Below are 14,188 nucleotides of genomic sequence, written 5' to 3'. Positions count from 1 at the left end.
AAAAAATCTATAGTATAAATTATATAACTTTTATATATCTACATTTTACACTAACAAAAAAAAAACAACGTATGTCGTAAATACATTGACAAATACTCACAAAGTTTTTCATAAAAAGCCTTAAAAAAAGGATAACAGGCTAGACCTATTGCAAACGTTGGTAGAAACTCACCGTTGACCGTTACATTGTTATTTGTCGTGGGAGAGATATACAGATGTGGATACGCTAAGTTTTTTGGACCAGCCGCTATGTACATTGCGTGATATGGAAACATGACAACAAAACTCCTTCCTTCGTAAAGACCGCTTGAGTTCGCTGGTAAGCAAAGGAGAATAGTGTTACAAGTAACTTAAAAGTCAATAATAATATTAGTATTAAACCCGCAATCAACAGAACTTGCACGCATAATAATGATTATATACAATGTTACAAAGACAGTTAGTGTGGAAACACAAACTCAGAATCGGCCCCCAAAAGTGGTCCGCTCAGGGAGGTAAAAAGGCATGTCTCAATATTTTCAGAAAGAATATCAGAAACTATGAACTACAAACTATCAACAACTACAACCCTATCTCTGTCGATACAAAAAGATGAGACGTGATCATGTGGAAAATGTTGCTGATACTGTTGTATTGATAGTTTAACTAAAGACTTGATACCTCAGGATTCGGAGATTTATTATCTTATATAATACAGACGTTACTTCAAAAAAGAAGATGATTACGTCCTACGCGTCAAGATATTGCTATTATTATTACATTGTTAATATTCATATGTATTCAATAATCTGACAGTTATGAATATATATTTAAAATCCTAAGTGTCACTTACAAAGCCCGCGTCACTACTGAAGAGATTAGAAACTGGATTAATACAGCTATTGGACCCCACTGTAATCTGCTAACTAGTGTCAAAAAAATGTATTATGTATTACGTAATATAAGATGTATATATGTATAAGGTATTATAAGATGTATATTTTAATGGAAACGGGCGGAGTATTTAGGGACGTAGCTAGGACTTTTCCATCGTTTGGGGGTTTGACCTTTATGGGAGCCCCCTGCATTTTGCGTAATATTTAATTTTTAATGTAAAAAACACTCAAGTGGGGGGCCCTGGGGAATTTTCAAAATTCTTACCACTCCTCCCCACCACCCTAACTACGCCACTGCTTGTATTGCTTACCAAATAACATACCCACGGTAGCCTCTTAGAATAAACACACAATATAATACCGCGTTGATGTAATGTCTGTTAAAACTCTGCTAAACACTAATCTAAAGTCTATAATTTAACATTGTTAACATCTATATAAGCTATACATAGATTCTCAGTTAAAAAAACAGAAACATCTTTCTTACCTGCAGAAAAACACAAAACAATAGTAAATATAGAATAGTACATTCTAATTCATAGTCATGATATTTTCTCTCAAAGGCAATGGAGATCTCTCCTAAAAATGAAGATCAAATTGAAAGATTTAGAAAGAAAATAACCTAGAAAAAATACCTTAAATATGTTCCTATTCAATTTTACATGTACATTTAATGATTCTGTTGATTGTTGATTATTAGATCCTAGATGTGTGTAAGTCTAACATTGTCTATAGCCGATAAGTCAATGAATATCTAAATGAAAGAGAATCATCTGCACACCTGTCTAAATTGGCAAATTTAGCATCAAAGAAAGTTATATGTCACTTAAAATGAGAAAGGAACTGTTATAAAGTGATATTAAACATTTGTTTGTCGAAAGTCAGTCCCAGGTTGTACGCGAAACTTTCAAAACCGTTTCCAAGTGAGCACCTAGTTATTAATCCTGACGAGTGGATCAACCAGGGATTTTAATAGTTTTAATTGTGAATTGTGTGGATAAGTGGCAAGTACCGCTTGGATACCTATTATCTCGCTTGGTTGCACATCGCGGGGACCGAGCGTGTAGAGCCTGGTCAAGGTGCTAGGTCAACCGAAACACCGGAAGTCATGTTTTTTTTTTTTTTTTTTTTTGGGGGGGGGGGGGGGAACTATATGCGGAAAATAAAGCGAAATATCGGGATGGTTTGTCATTTTATTCAGAAGTCGTTGAATAGTAGTTATTGGTCATTATTCATTATTCACTTTGCTTTGTTTCACTCTGATAGCTCTTTCTCTAGTCAAGCTGTTTTACTACTCTTATGAATTTTACAAGTGATTTGCGTTGTGAATCTCTATGTATAATACCAAACATGGCTTAACAGTTTGGACGCCAAGAAGTAAAGCAAAGATATTCATTTCCTTGGATTAAGTTTGGATGCTCTGAAACACTGCGTTCCTTTAATGGATTTCTAAAGAAGCAACAAAAGATGTTACGTTACTTGGTCAGACAAAAAGCGAATTGATTCTGTGGACAACACAGCTCTACAAAAATTCATTACATCTATCTAGAGGGATGGAGTTTGAATCCCTATTCGAGCTGAATTTTATTTGCTGAGCACCTAAAGAGGCAAGAAAACCTGCTCCCAAATGCCCCCCCCCCCAACTCTAGATGTATAAAACAGAGATTTGAACTAAGCGCACTAAACTTGCATGAACGTCGAGCTAAACAAAATAATTGACAGAAAGAGTTTGGACATCGAGTAATGGAAAGATCACTCTTTTATTTCTGCAAGTCGGACGGACTAGAGTTACCACACGTAATTTTAGAGGCGAAAAAAAAAAGGGGGAGGGGGAGAACAAGTAGTATTCACCCGTCACTAAATAGCAGGACCGGAGCTAACCATTGAGACCAAGAAGTCATGGAAAGAGAACAAGTAATCTACTCTAAATTCACCCGTCACTAAATAGCAGGGCCGGACTTAACCATTGTGGGTCCCAATGCGGGGCCCAGCTTGGGTAGGGATACGAATAACAGTGAAAATTAAGAGTTTGTATTAGACAATATATTCGTCTTTGCATTGTATTCATTCTTTACACGAGCCTTGCGTGTAGCGATGCCATACAGTATATCATAAGAATTCTGTTTCCTACATAGATCACGCTCAATAGCAAGAATTACCAAATGTTTCAATCTGTCTTTGAGAATTGTTGACCTCAAGTAATTCTTCATCAGTTTGAGGCGCGAGAAGCTTCTTTCACTAGATTCCACAATTACGAGCATCGCTTAATGCCGTTTTTTTTATCGCGCGTAGGTTTGGCGTTTTCATATTGAATGACACCCCAAAAAGACAAATTTTGTTTATATATTTCAGGAGATTTGTGTGAGTTTTCAAAAGATTTTAACTCTCTCTCTCCTAATTGACGACACCATCGTTGATTTGACCTCATTAAATAAAAGCTAATGTTGAATTTTATAAACTTGACTTTGTGTTATATAAAGAGAGCATGAATTCACCTTTAACTCTAGACCAAATAAAACATTTTCTGTTTACATACGACAAAGTTATTGAAGCTTAAGCATAACAAGGTAGAGAAATAGTAATGAGCAAAATGAAGAACTCGGTCGAAACGTGGAAAATATAATTACGGCGAGTAGAGTTAATAATTTCCGGATATTTTCAGGACTTTTTCGTATATTTTGCTATTTCAGGAGATTTCCAGGAGCTCATGGTAAATCAGGAGGCCGCGGGAAATCTGTTATAAGTTATAAAATGGTTTAATTTAATAATTTATGCACCAAGAATTAGCGCGGGTCCTATGAAAGTGCGGGGCACACTGCGGAAGCATAGGTTGCAGTGGCCTAAGGCCGGCCCTGCAAAATAGCGGCCTCACGTATTGACGTAACGAAGCAATGTTGTTATAAAAAGAAAAGACAAACAGATAGATAGATAGATAGATAGATAGATAGATAGATAGATAGATAGATAGATAGATAGATAGATAGATAGATAGATAGATAGATCGGTAGATAGATAGATAGATAGATAGATAGATACAAACTAAATCTCTTACATTTAAAATTGTGCCAAGCACAGGTCAGTGTTGAAGTCAGACCAGCTCCTAGAATCATGTCTATCTCACTGAAGCATCACAACTTATGTGCCGCAAGAAAACTCATGACAATATCATGAACTAGAATGTTATCGCTTTGAGAATATTCATGAAGCTATGGTGCTTTAATTATTCACACATTTATTCAAGAAGAAAGAGAAGACATCAGAATCTATTATTAGGCCGGTGACATTTTATCGAATAAAACTCTCTCTATGCACAGTATTTCAAGTAAGCCACCCATCCCATTATTTATTTTAAGAAAAATAGATCAATAGCTTTATATAATCAATACTACTAACTTAATTTAAAACTAATGGAACACCAATTATAACAGATTTACTTCAAAGTAACTATGTATTAAAACGATAGAATTAATACATCTGTAATAATAGTTTTTTGTTAAATAGACACAATTTGACACGACAATTTACAACTGCATGGACTGTAGTAAAAAATAAAGCTCCCTTTTCAAACCTTGCGATCTATAGGTCAAATGATGTTAAGGTCATCTGTTTCTTTGACCTAAGGTTAACGAGCGGGTTGTCATGTGACCAGCACAACTACTAACCGCTTTTTCTTTCCCCAACTTAAGTCAGGTACCCATTAGAGTTGGGTGGACTCTGGGGCGCCATAAAAATTCCGAAATTCAAAATCCCAGTCTACGTGAAAATGTATAAAACGATGCAGAGACAATACTTTGCCAAACTGTCAACTCGATATGTGTATCAAAGTTTATAGGCAGCCAGAAGTAGACCATATTTAGACCAAGCTACAGACAGGGCCGGTCTTAGGCCACTGCAACCTACGCGGCCGCAGTGGGCCCCGCACTTTCATAGGCCCCGCGCGATGCGAATTCTAGGTGTAAATGATTAAATTAAACCATTTTAACTTATTATTTAAGGTTTCCTGGAATTTTCCTAAAATTAAAAAATATAAGAAAAAGTCATGAAAATATTCTGAAATTATTAAAATCTTCTGAAAACGGATGCAAATCTCCTTAAAACAGACAAAATTGTCATTTCGGTGTGTCATTCAATATGGAAAACGCCAATCCTTTCTTAATTCTAAAATGCAAATCTGAATGTTTATCTTCTTTTTGTTGGAAAACTATTATCTTCTGTAGATGGTTCGTAAAGTTAATTTGACAGTGATTTTGTACTTAGTAAAGAATGAATAAAAAGCAAAGACGAATTTTTTTTCTAATACAAAATCTTATTTTTCCCTTATTATCCTTATCACAACCCAAATTAGGCCCCGCGCAATCCGTTTCGCATAAGGCCCCGCAACCTGTAGGACCGGCCCTGGTTACAGACATTTCAAGCACTGTCTCTCTATATTTCAACCTGTGGCTGCAACCACGTATTAAGAATAGGCCTTTTAGTCACATGCGAAAAGTCAAAGGGAAAAGATTGTCCCTCGTGACGTAAAACACCACAGATAGAGACAGTGTCTGCTTTTCAAATTTAAACTAAATGACTAAATGGGGATTGTAAAGGTGGTTGGTCGTTGTACTGGACACATGACACCCTGGTCATTAACCTTTGCCCAAAGAAACAGATGACCGTAACATCATCTGCCCCATAGATTTGCAAGTTCTGGAAAGGGAACTTTACTTTACTATCTTATATAGTCACAGAACATATGTTTGCCGAAGTAAAACAAAACACAGAGAGAGACTGTGTCAGCAGTTAAAGTTTAAACTAAATGACACTTAACGCCAATCTAAACACCTCCCTTCATATCTATGTGTTTGCCATTACTATATAGACACAGAAGGTAAGTTTGCCAACCCATGCACTTCTGTGACATCTTTCAAATGCGGACTTTAGATACAGAGATGCACTGGAATCGGAAGATGGAATGTCCTTATTCATTTCAAATTATATTGGTCCTATCCAGTGGGGAAATACATTTTATAAGGCCATGAGAGGCAACCCATTTGTTATTTCTGCAAAATTAATGAAAGTTTTTATTCTATTTTACTTTGCCAGTAAAAGTTTTTTACATTTTTTGTCATGAAGAAGTTAGGCTTTTACTATTTGAAGCAGTGACAGAAAGTGATTTGGTCAGTTTTACAAAGATGCTATTTGTTATATTTTAACATAAAAAAAAATAATATTTTAGTAACATATTTTTGCTTATAAAAAAATCATTTTGTGTATTTGACTGTTACAAACAAGAGCCGTCTTTTATTTAGACAGTAAAGAAAAAAGTCTTTTCCCACATTTTGCTGACCGGATGTAAGGTTGTATATGAATGACCGTATATTACTTCAACAGAAAAGCATTCAAGTATTTAGTTGAAAGAAGTCAGTACAAGTAGATGGTCAAGAGAAGTAGCCTACTTAGTTGGAGTTAACGTTTATCAAATAAAAACTTGCTAATTAGATAGTCATTTCAGTGGTGTAGTTAGGGATTTGCCATTATTCGAGGGCCCTAGGGCATGACCTCTTTAGGGGCCCCTGCATTTTGACATTCGACATCATGACATGAGATAATGGCATAATATTTAATATTTAATGTAAAAAAAAAAAATTAACACTCATTTGGGGTCCTTCCACAAATGGGAGCCCTGGGAATTTTCAAATTTTCCCCACCCAACATCCCACCATAGCTACGCCACTGCATCATGTAAATAAACATCATTTCTAATAACGTTCAACAAAATGTAATTTGTATTTTACATTTTTGCAAGTAGTTCCAGTAATTTTTGTAAGTACTGTAAAACTCCTATGGATAATTAGCCAACGAGAAATGTACCTACAAGCATCCTAAAAAAACTGATATGAATTAGTGGATGTATCTAACCTTGGTGTCCCAAACGCAAGTATTATACCATCCTCTTGCTACACTAGGACTTCGCCTTTCTTCTTTAGTGATCTCTGCATTCTCCTATAACCAATATTTTTTTCGATGGACCCATTGTAAAATGTATCTCCAACTTATTGTTGCTCACATGTTAACCCTGATGCCAATATCAGCCTCAAATGTACACATTGCACTCTCAATCTTGTTTACAGAAACCTCTTGGCAACTAAGTATTTTTTTTTTGGTTTTTACTAAATAATACAAAATCTCGCTAGCTTCCACTCAAGGGAGGTAACAATGCTGGATTGAGATGTGTTTGGTGACAGACTTATACTTTATGCAGTTAAGAGTGGTTTCATGTATTTCAAAGCTGGTTCTCTAATCTCGGTCAAACACATCGATGTATCAAATAATCAATACATGTTCGAGATTCTATGCTAACAACATTTCTACATATCTAGCTCAGCACTATGTGACAATAATTTATCTGTCTATCTATCTATCTATCTATCTATCTATCTATCTATCTATCTATCTATCTATCTATCTATCTATCTATCTATCTATCTATCTATCTATCTATCTATCTATCTATCTATCTATCTATCTATCTATCTATCTATCTATCTATCTATCTATCTATCTATCTATCTATCTATCTATCTATCTATTTCTCTCTCCCTCTCTCTCTTTATATATATATATACGCCAAAGCCCTTATGTACTGACATATTACTAGTGCTCTCACTTGCAGTGAACGAAAAAGCATGAAAATGTAACCAGTTACTACTTTCTCTGTGCCTATAACAACTAAACACCTTTCACGATGGAAGCCGCAGTGATAAAAGTTTATGGACAACGATTCTCTATTAGCAATTTCGACCCAAACTTTTCAAGCTAATGCGCCATATTTAAAAATCACATAGTCATATTTTCGTTTACACCTTGAGAGTAATTTCCACAGATTTTAATAACACCCGGTTTGCTCATTTTGTGGAGTGCGAGAAGGCTGGTGCTTCAAATCTGTAATCGCAAGTAATTTTGTATTACACACACACATACATTTAAATATATATGTGTGTGTGTGTGTGTTTAAATAGTTTTTGCACAATTTAAATTGAGTAATTCGATCTACATACGTTTTAACACTCCATTAAACGTAACGTATACTAGAATACTCTAGGCGAATGGGGAGGGGGTTGTTGAACTGCTGACAGTTTTATTGAAAGGGCAATAAAAAAAGAGGTGGAGGCAACAGCCCAAATATTATGTGAGTATTTGCAAGCTGTAATAAGAAACTAATATATAGCCTTGAAACAAAATCAACGGGCGTAGTCGGTGGGTAGCGCTAGTCTTATTGTATAGCTTAATATCCAATTCAATGACTTATTATGAGTTACTACATCTACATCTGAATGTCCCTTATCACTTTTGTCGCTTGATGAATTCTAGGACTCTCGACGTGTTCATGTAATAACTGTTTTGTTAGCTTACATTTGTGTGTGTCTGATAACGTCACTACGTGAAGGTAACCCTACGCATCTACCCGCAGAACAAAGAAGGAGACTAGGAACAGTATCACAATCGGGCCCCCACAATGACCTGCTGACCACTGTCAAAAAATGCAAACTAGCCATATCACAAGGTCCTCAGGGCTCACAATGATCTTCACTCTGGGAACAGTACCAGGAAAAAGAAGAAGAGGCAGACAGAGAAATCGATGGGAAGACAACATCAAAGAATGGTCAGGCGTATCTAAGGAAATATTTTAGTAAAAGACAAAGATGAATGGAAACGGTCGACAGACCATGTGTGGTGTCCCAACAGTTCAAGGGTAAGGGATAGATGAAGGTAACTTTTAGTTCTGACTATTTTGTCATTTGTCGTAATAGTATAACATGTTTTCACGATAACAAACGTTGTTTCTCCTGGCTCATGTTTGACTGGCATATCTTTTATGATAAATTGCTTTTGTAAAGCATGCTGTGTACACTATGGATCTATCTCAGTTGTGGACCAGTTGGGGGAGGGGGAGGTAGCTGGTCACATGACACCCAAGTTTATCGTGGTCCACAGGAATAGATGACTTTCACTTTATCTGCCCTATAGATCGCAAGGTCTGAAGAGGGGAATTAATATAGTCCACTAATGTATCAAACATCATTTACCTCCAACACTGATACCAGGAGAAGATAAAATTATCAACCTATGTATGTTATCGGAAATTACGTATACAAGTTATTATAATTAATCAATGTAAAAAATTGATAGGTATTTTCTAGTGTGCCACATTCCAAGTTCATGAAAAAAGGAAAGAAATTTTTTATTGTTGTCTCCCTTTATTGTTGTCTCCCTTCAAAGGTGTTCTTCTCAATTTAGAATATTGCAGTAAAACGACTGACCCATTGGAGTTGTCCCTCTTATCCTTCACATTAATAATTTCTAAAAAGGTTCCTAATGGTGCTTATGAAATATATATTTTATGGAGGAGGGGGGAGGGGTCATGTTGGCTGCCTAGTTTTTTTTCAGGTAGTGTTTAGAATTTTAGATTATTTTTTCTTCATCATTAGGTTCATTATTAGTGTCAGAATACCAAACCAAGCAAATATGTTAAAAAAAATAGATACAAGCTTCGTAAAAAAAAATGAGAGTCAATGGCAAAAAAGATATTGCACGTCCTGCAAGCTGTTAGCCGTTAGGGTATTCTTGCAAGCTGTTAAACATTTGGGTGTCTTTGCAAGCTGTTAAACTTTTGGTTGTCCTTGCGAGTTGTTAAACATTTGGGAGTCCTTGCAGGCTGTTAAACATTTGGGAGTCCTTGCAAGCTGTTAAACATTTGGGTGTCCTTGCAGGCTGTTAAACATTTGGGTGTCTTTGCAAGCTTTATGACATTGAAGTCTCAACAATACATAAATGCAAATCGTTTGTCATTTGTTATATCCTGGCAAGCCACTGATCATTATGGTGCCTAAACAACATTCTAGCAATCCATTGGTCATTATAAGTGTCAAAACAACATCCTATTAAGGTATTGATCATTATTGAGTTTAACCAATATTCTTGCAAGCTATTGGTCATTACGACTCAAAACAATATTTCAGCAAGTTTTTTGACCATAGTCGTTACTGTGTGTAACAATAGTCGTTCGTATTTGAACTGTCGGAGTAGTTTTATTGCCATTGTTTATCAATTTGTAGCATAACTGTTTGAATAATACTCTTCAAATAAGTCTGGTAACTGTACAATACATTTTCCAGCCGTTGATCAGTTCAACTTGTGTGAATCCACACTACCTACTCATAAGACAATTCAGTCTTGTAAAGAGGAGACTTTACAATTTCATTGTTGTAATTTACAATAGAAGTCAAACAATGGCCCCACGAGTGATCGCCCTTTGTTAAAGCAATAAATAAAAGAAAGAAAGGAACTGTCGACGCTCGACGTGCGGATGTAAAATGGCTGCACTGATCAATACACCGCTAGCACAGAAAGTGTTAACAGTAGTGGTGAGGAGGACTACATGTCATGCGTTGATTGAATATTTGATGGAAAGATCTGAAGTTTACATACACTTGTGCACTCAGCAGCGACCCCACGCAAGCAACGACACGGGAAAAGAGCTAGTAGTTAAAAATTGATAATAAACTTTTAACATATTCTTTGCCCTGATATTACTCAACATAAACAAAACATATTGACAACTAAATGACTTAATGAAAAAAAAAAACTACAGGTCTCAATATTATAACAAGCAAAATATACAATATCCTTTTAAAAAGAACAAATATTATCTAAAGAGAAAGAACATCCTTGAAACTATACAATAATGTATAAGTTATTTCCCTTATTCGATATCAAACAAAAAATTAAATACTGTTAGATAGCTAGTTTAGTTAGTTGGGTGGCGCACTTTATGTACTGACAGTGAGCGGATATTTTAGAATGAAGACATAGACTTTGGGGTTAGAGGTTAAGATTGACTTTTAGGAATCTGTTACCGCTAGACTCGTGAGGGGATAACATCGTTCTATAGTGGCAGACTAGACTGTGGCCCATTCTGTAATAAACGTTTGTTTGAAGTTCACCTTGAGTCAACTTGGTCATTGAGTCTGTGATACCTGTTATTGTTGTGGCGGATGTTATGTACCGAACTTGATACCCTAATACACTCAACAAGGTACGCATGCATCTAGGATAAATAATCATCGTTAGAAATACTTCAACTACATCTGACGTACACATGCATCCGTTAGAATAACAATAATTAATTGACTAATTGAGAATTTGTGTTTATTGATTCGTGTTTCTTTAGCTACAATAACTTATTGTTTAAAGTAACAACTTGATCGGAGAATGCTTGAATAAGAAATAGCGGTAACAATTATTTAAGGGGACTAAACCCAACAAATTTAACTATATCTGTGAATACTGAAGTATTAATTTCTCTTGTTGCTATTAAAACAAAATAATGATTTACCAGTAATTAATTGTCGCATTTTTAAAAATTGACTCATATGTTATCTATGTCAAAGAATAATATAACAAGGTTTCAGATTTATTCGAGAATGGGTGTGGGAGAAATAACGTGTACACACTTTTTACCGGACAGACAGACAGACAGACAGAGTGAGTTGATATAAGCTTTGCAGATGTGTAAAAAATGATGTTAAAGAGAGAAAAAGAGAGGGGCGGGGGTAAAAGAAAGAAAAAAGACTAGGGATTCGTATAGAAAGAAAAGAGAGACCTCGGAGACAGAGAGAGAGAGAGACAGAGACAGAGGTCTAAGAAACAAGGCAGAAAGCGAACGGCTTATTGATAGAAGACAAGAGAGAGGTATCGCGGTGGCTGAGTAGTAAAGCGCTCGGATTCCAAACCTAGAGTCCCGTGTTCGAATGCAGGGTTGGTCGTTGTGTTAAACGCGGGACCCACTTAAACATATGACCTTTACATCATCTGCCACATAGATCACAAGGTCTGGAACGGGAACTTTACTAACTAGAGACAGAGGGAGAGAGTGAACAGAAAAGAGTAGGAGGACAGAAAAGAGTAGTAGGACAGAAAAGAGTAGGAGGACAGAAAAAAAGGCACATTCACAAGGAAAGTGGATAGAGAGAAGAGTCAGAAAAAAAAACAGTAGATGATGTTAGGAAAGAGAATAGAAAATCTACAGAAATGCAGACTTGAAAAACACACACACACACACACACACACACAAACTCCTATTGTTTATTTTATTGAGTATTTTAAAACGCCGATATCTTGAGTCTACAACTTGGGTCAAGTTCATTACATTACAAGAACAAAATTGAAATGAACACATAAACACAATTCATATTTCAGTCATTTATTATATCAATACAATCGTTGTTTCATGTCAGGAGAGTTTCTCACCTACAACAGAACTCGAATAAATCAATAGAGCAACGTTTCTCAAACTGTAGGGCGCGCTTACCTAGAGGGATAGAGGCAAGAGGTCTTCTTTAGAAGGTGCGCGACGCCCTGACAAAATGTTGGAAGGAGGCCTGAAAAAAAGTTGTAGTTATCAGTCCATATCTGAGTATTAGTAAAATTACACCATTACCATTTTCAAAAATTAAAATATTCTATGTAAGAGACGTCGTTTGATCTTCTTACAAGACCTTGCAAAATGTAGACCGTTTTTTTTTTTGTGAGTGGCGTATCCAACGATATTGACTGAAAACGTTTTGAAGAAGACATTTCAAAACGTCTCCGCTAGTGAGATTCTACTGGACTTTTTACTCTCAGAATGGTCGATTTTCGTACGACTATTGCAACCTTATTTATAGAAAAAACCTTTTTGTGAAAATAAAAATTGGCGACAGACGCGTCTTACGTAATACAAAATGATCTTAAAACGATCCGTCCATTACAGACGTCCCTGCGCTATATGTACCTTAAATGTCCCTCACATAATATCATTGGCCAGTTCTGCCTATTTTTTTTACAACACTTAATTAGACCCTCCAATGTTTTTTTAGCATGATCAGTGAAAAAAAAACACGTTAATATTGGCCCTTTTTTATATATATATATCCTGCTCCTTTTCATTTCTAACTCCAATAAGAACTTTTTCCTAGTATACAATACACTTTAAAATTATCGCGACAACACTATTTCACACACACACACACAAAATAATAATAAATTTAAGGACTTGCTTTAGCGAAATTTTCTTACGTAAATTTGGATTCTAAACTTAGTGTTCAATTAATATCAATGACAACAAAATCTGAAAATTGTGTAAGTTTCTTCTCATTTGTATTACATTCTTCAAAGCCCTTAGAAACTCTGGAGCCTACAATGCCCTTATAAAAAACATTGTGTGGACCGTAATAGGTTACGATGACTTACATTCATCCCCGATAAGTGCCCTATCTTTGTTTCCATATGTCAGTCCACTGGATCCTGTTTTGTTTCTCATTTAGCTCAGCGTAAACATATGGCTTCAAGTTAACATTTAACACGTAGTAAATATTTAACTCTTAGTTAACATTTAGCTTAAAGTAAATATTTAGCTCAAAGTAAATATTTAGCTCAAAGTAAATATTTAGCTGAACGTTAACCTCTAGCTCAATCTAGACACATCTGAAGCTGCCGGAAGGTCGAAGGAAAAAAATGGTGACCAACAAGGGATGCAGTTCCATCTGGGATACAGCGTAATCCTCGTCATTCATCTTGAGCCGTTGACCTGAACAGACATTAGGACAGACGATACTGAATAATACAAGGCCAATTTAAAAAGCGTATTAAAAGAAACGTAATTAAATAAATTACTGAATACAGTACAAGTAAATAAAGTAGAATATAGGACAAGTAAATAAAGTAGAATACAGGACAAGTAAATAAAGTAGAATACAGGACAAGTAAATAAAGTAGAATACAGGACAAGTAAATAGAGTAGAATACAGGACAAGTAAATAAAGTAGAATACAGGACAAGTAAATAGAGTAGAATACAGGACAAGTAAATAAAGTAGAATACAGGACAAGTAAATAAAGTAGAATACAGGACAAGTAAATAAAGTAGAATACAGGACAAGTAAATAGAGTAGAATACAGGACAAGTAAATAAAGTAGAATACAGGACAAGTAAATAAATAAGAATACAGGACAAGTAAATAGAGTAGAATACAGGACAAGTAAATAAAGTAGAATACAGGACAAGTAAATAGAGTAGAATACAAGACAAGTAAATAAAGTAGAATACAGTACAAGTAAATAAAGAAGAATACAGGACAAGTAAATAAAGTAGAATACATGACAAGTAAATAAAGTAGAATACAGGGCAAGTAAATAAAGTAGAATACAGGACAAGTAAATAAAGTAGAATACAGAGCAAGTAAATAGAGTAGAATACAGGACAAGTAAATAAAGTAGAATACAGGACAAGTA

General features: G+C 35.4%; 1 long non-coding RNA gene across 1 annotated transcript; it reads right to left on the bottom strand.

The window, feature by feature from the left end:
• Nucleotides 1-12,104: 12,104 nt before the first annotated feature.
• On the bottom strand, nt 12,105-13,703 carry LOC129927875 (uncharacterized). Its single transcript, XR_008779530.1, has 2 exons — nt 13,361-13,703; nt 12,105-12,298 (listed from the first exon to the last, which is right to left on the bottom strand). It is a non-coding gene; the product is annotated as an uncharacterized LOC129927875 (long non-coding RNA).
• Between the last annotated feature and the right edge of the window lie 485 nt (nt 13,704-14,188).

This window comes from Biomphalaria glabrata, chromosome 8 (genome assembly GCF_947242115.1).
Source record: "Biomphalaria glabrata chromosome 8, xgBioGlab47.1, whole genome shotgun sequence".
Classification (NCBI taxonomy): Eukaryota; Metazoa; Mollusca; class Gastropoda; family Planorbidae; genus Biomphalaria; species Biomphalaria glabrata.
Note: the sequence above shows the minus strand (reverse complement) of the source record. Positions and strands in the feature narration are given on the sequence as shown.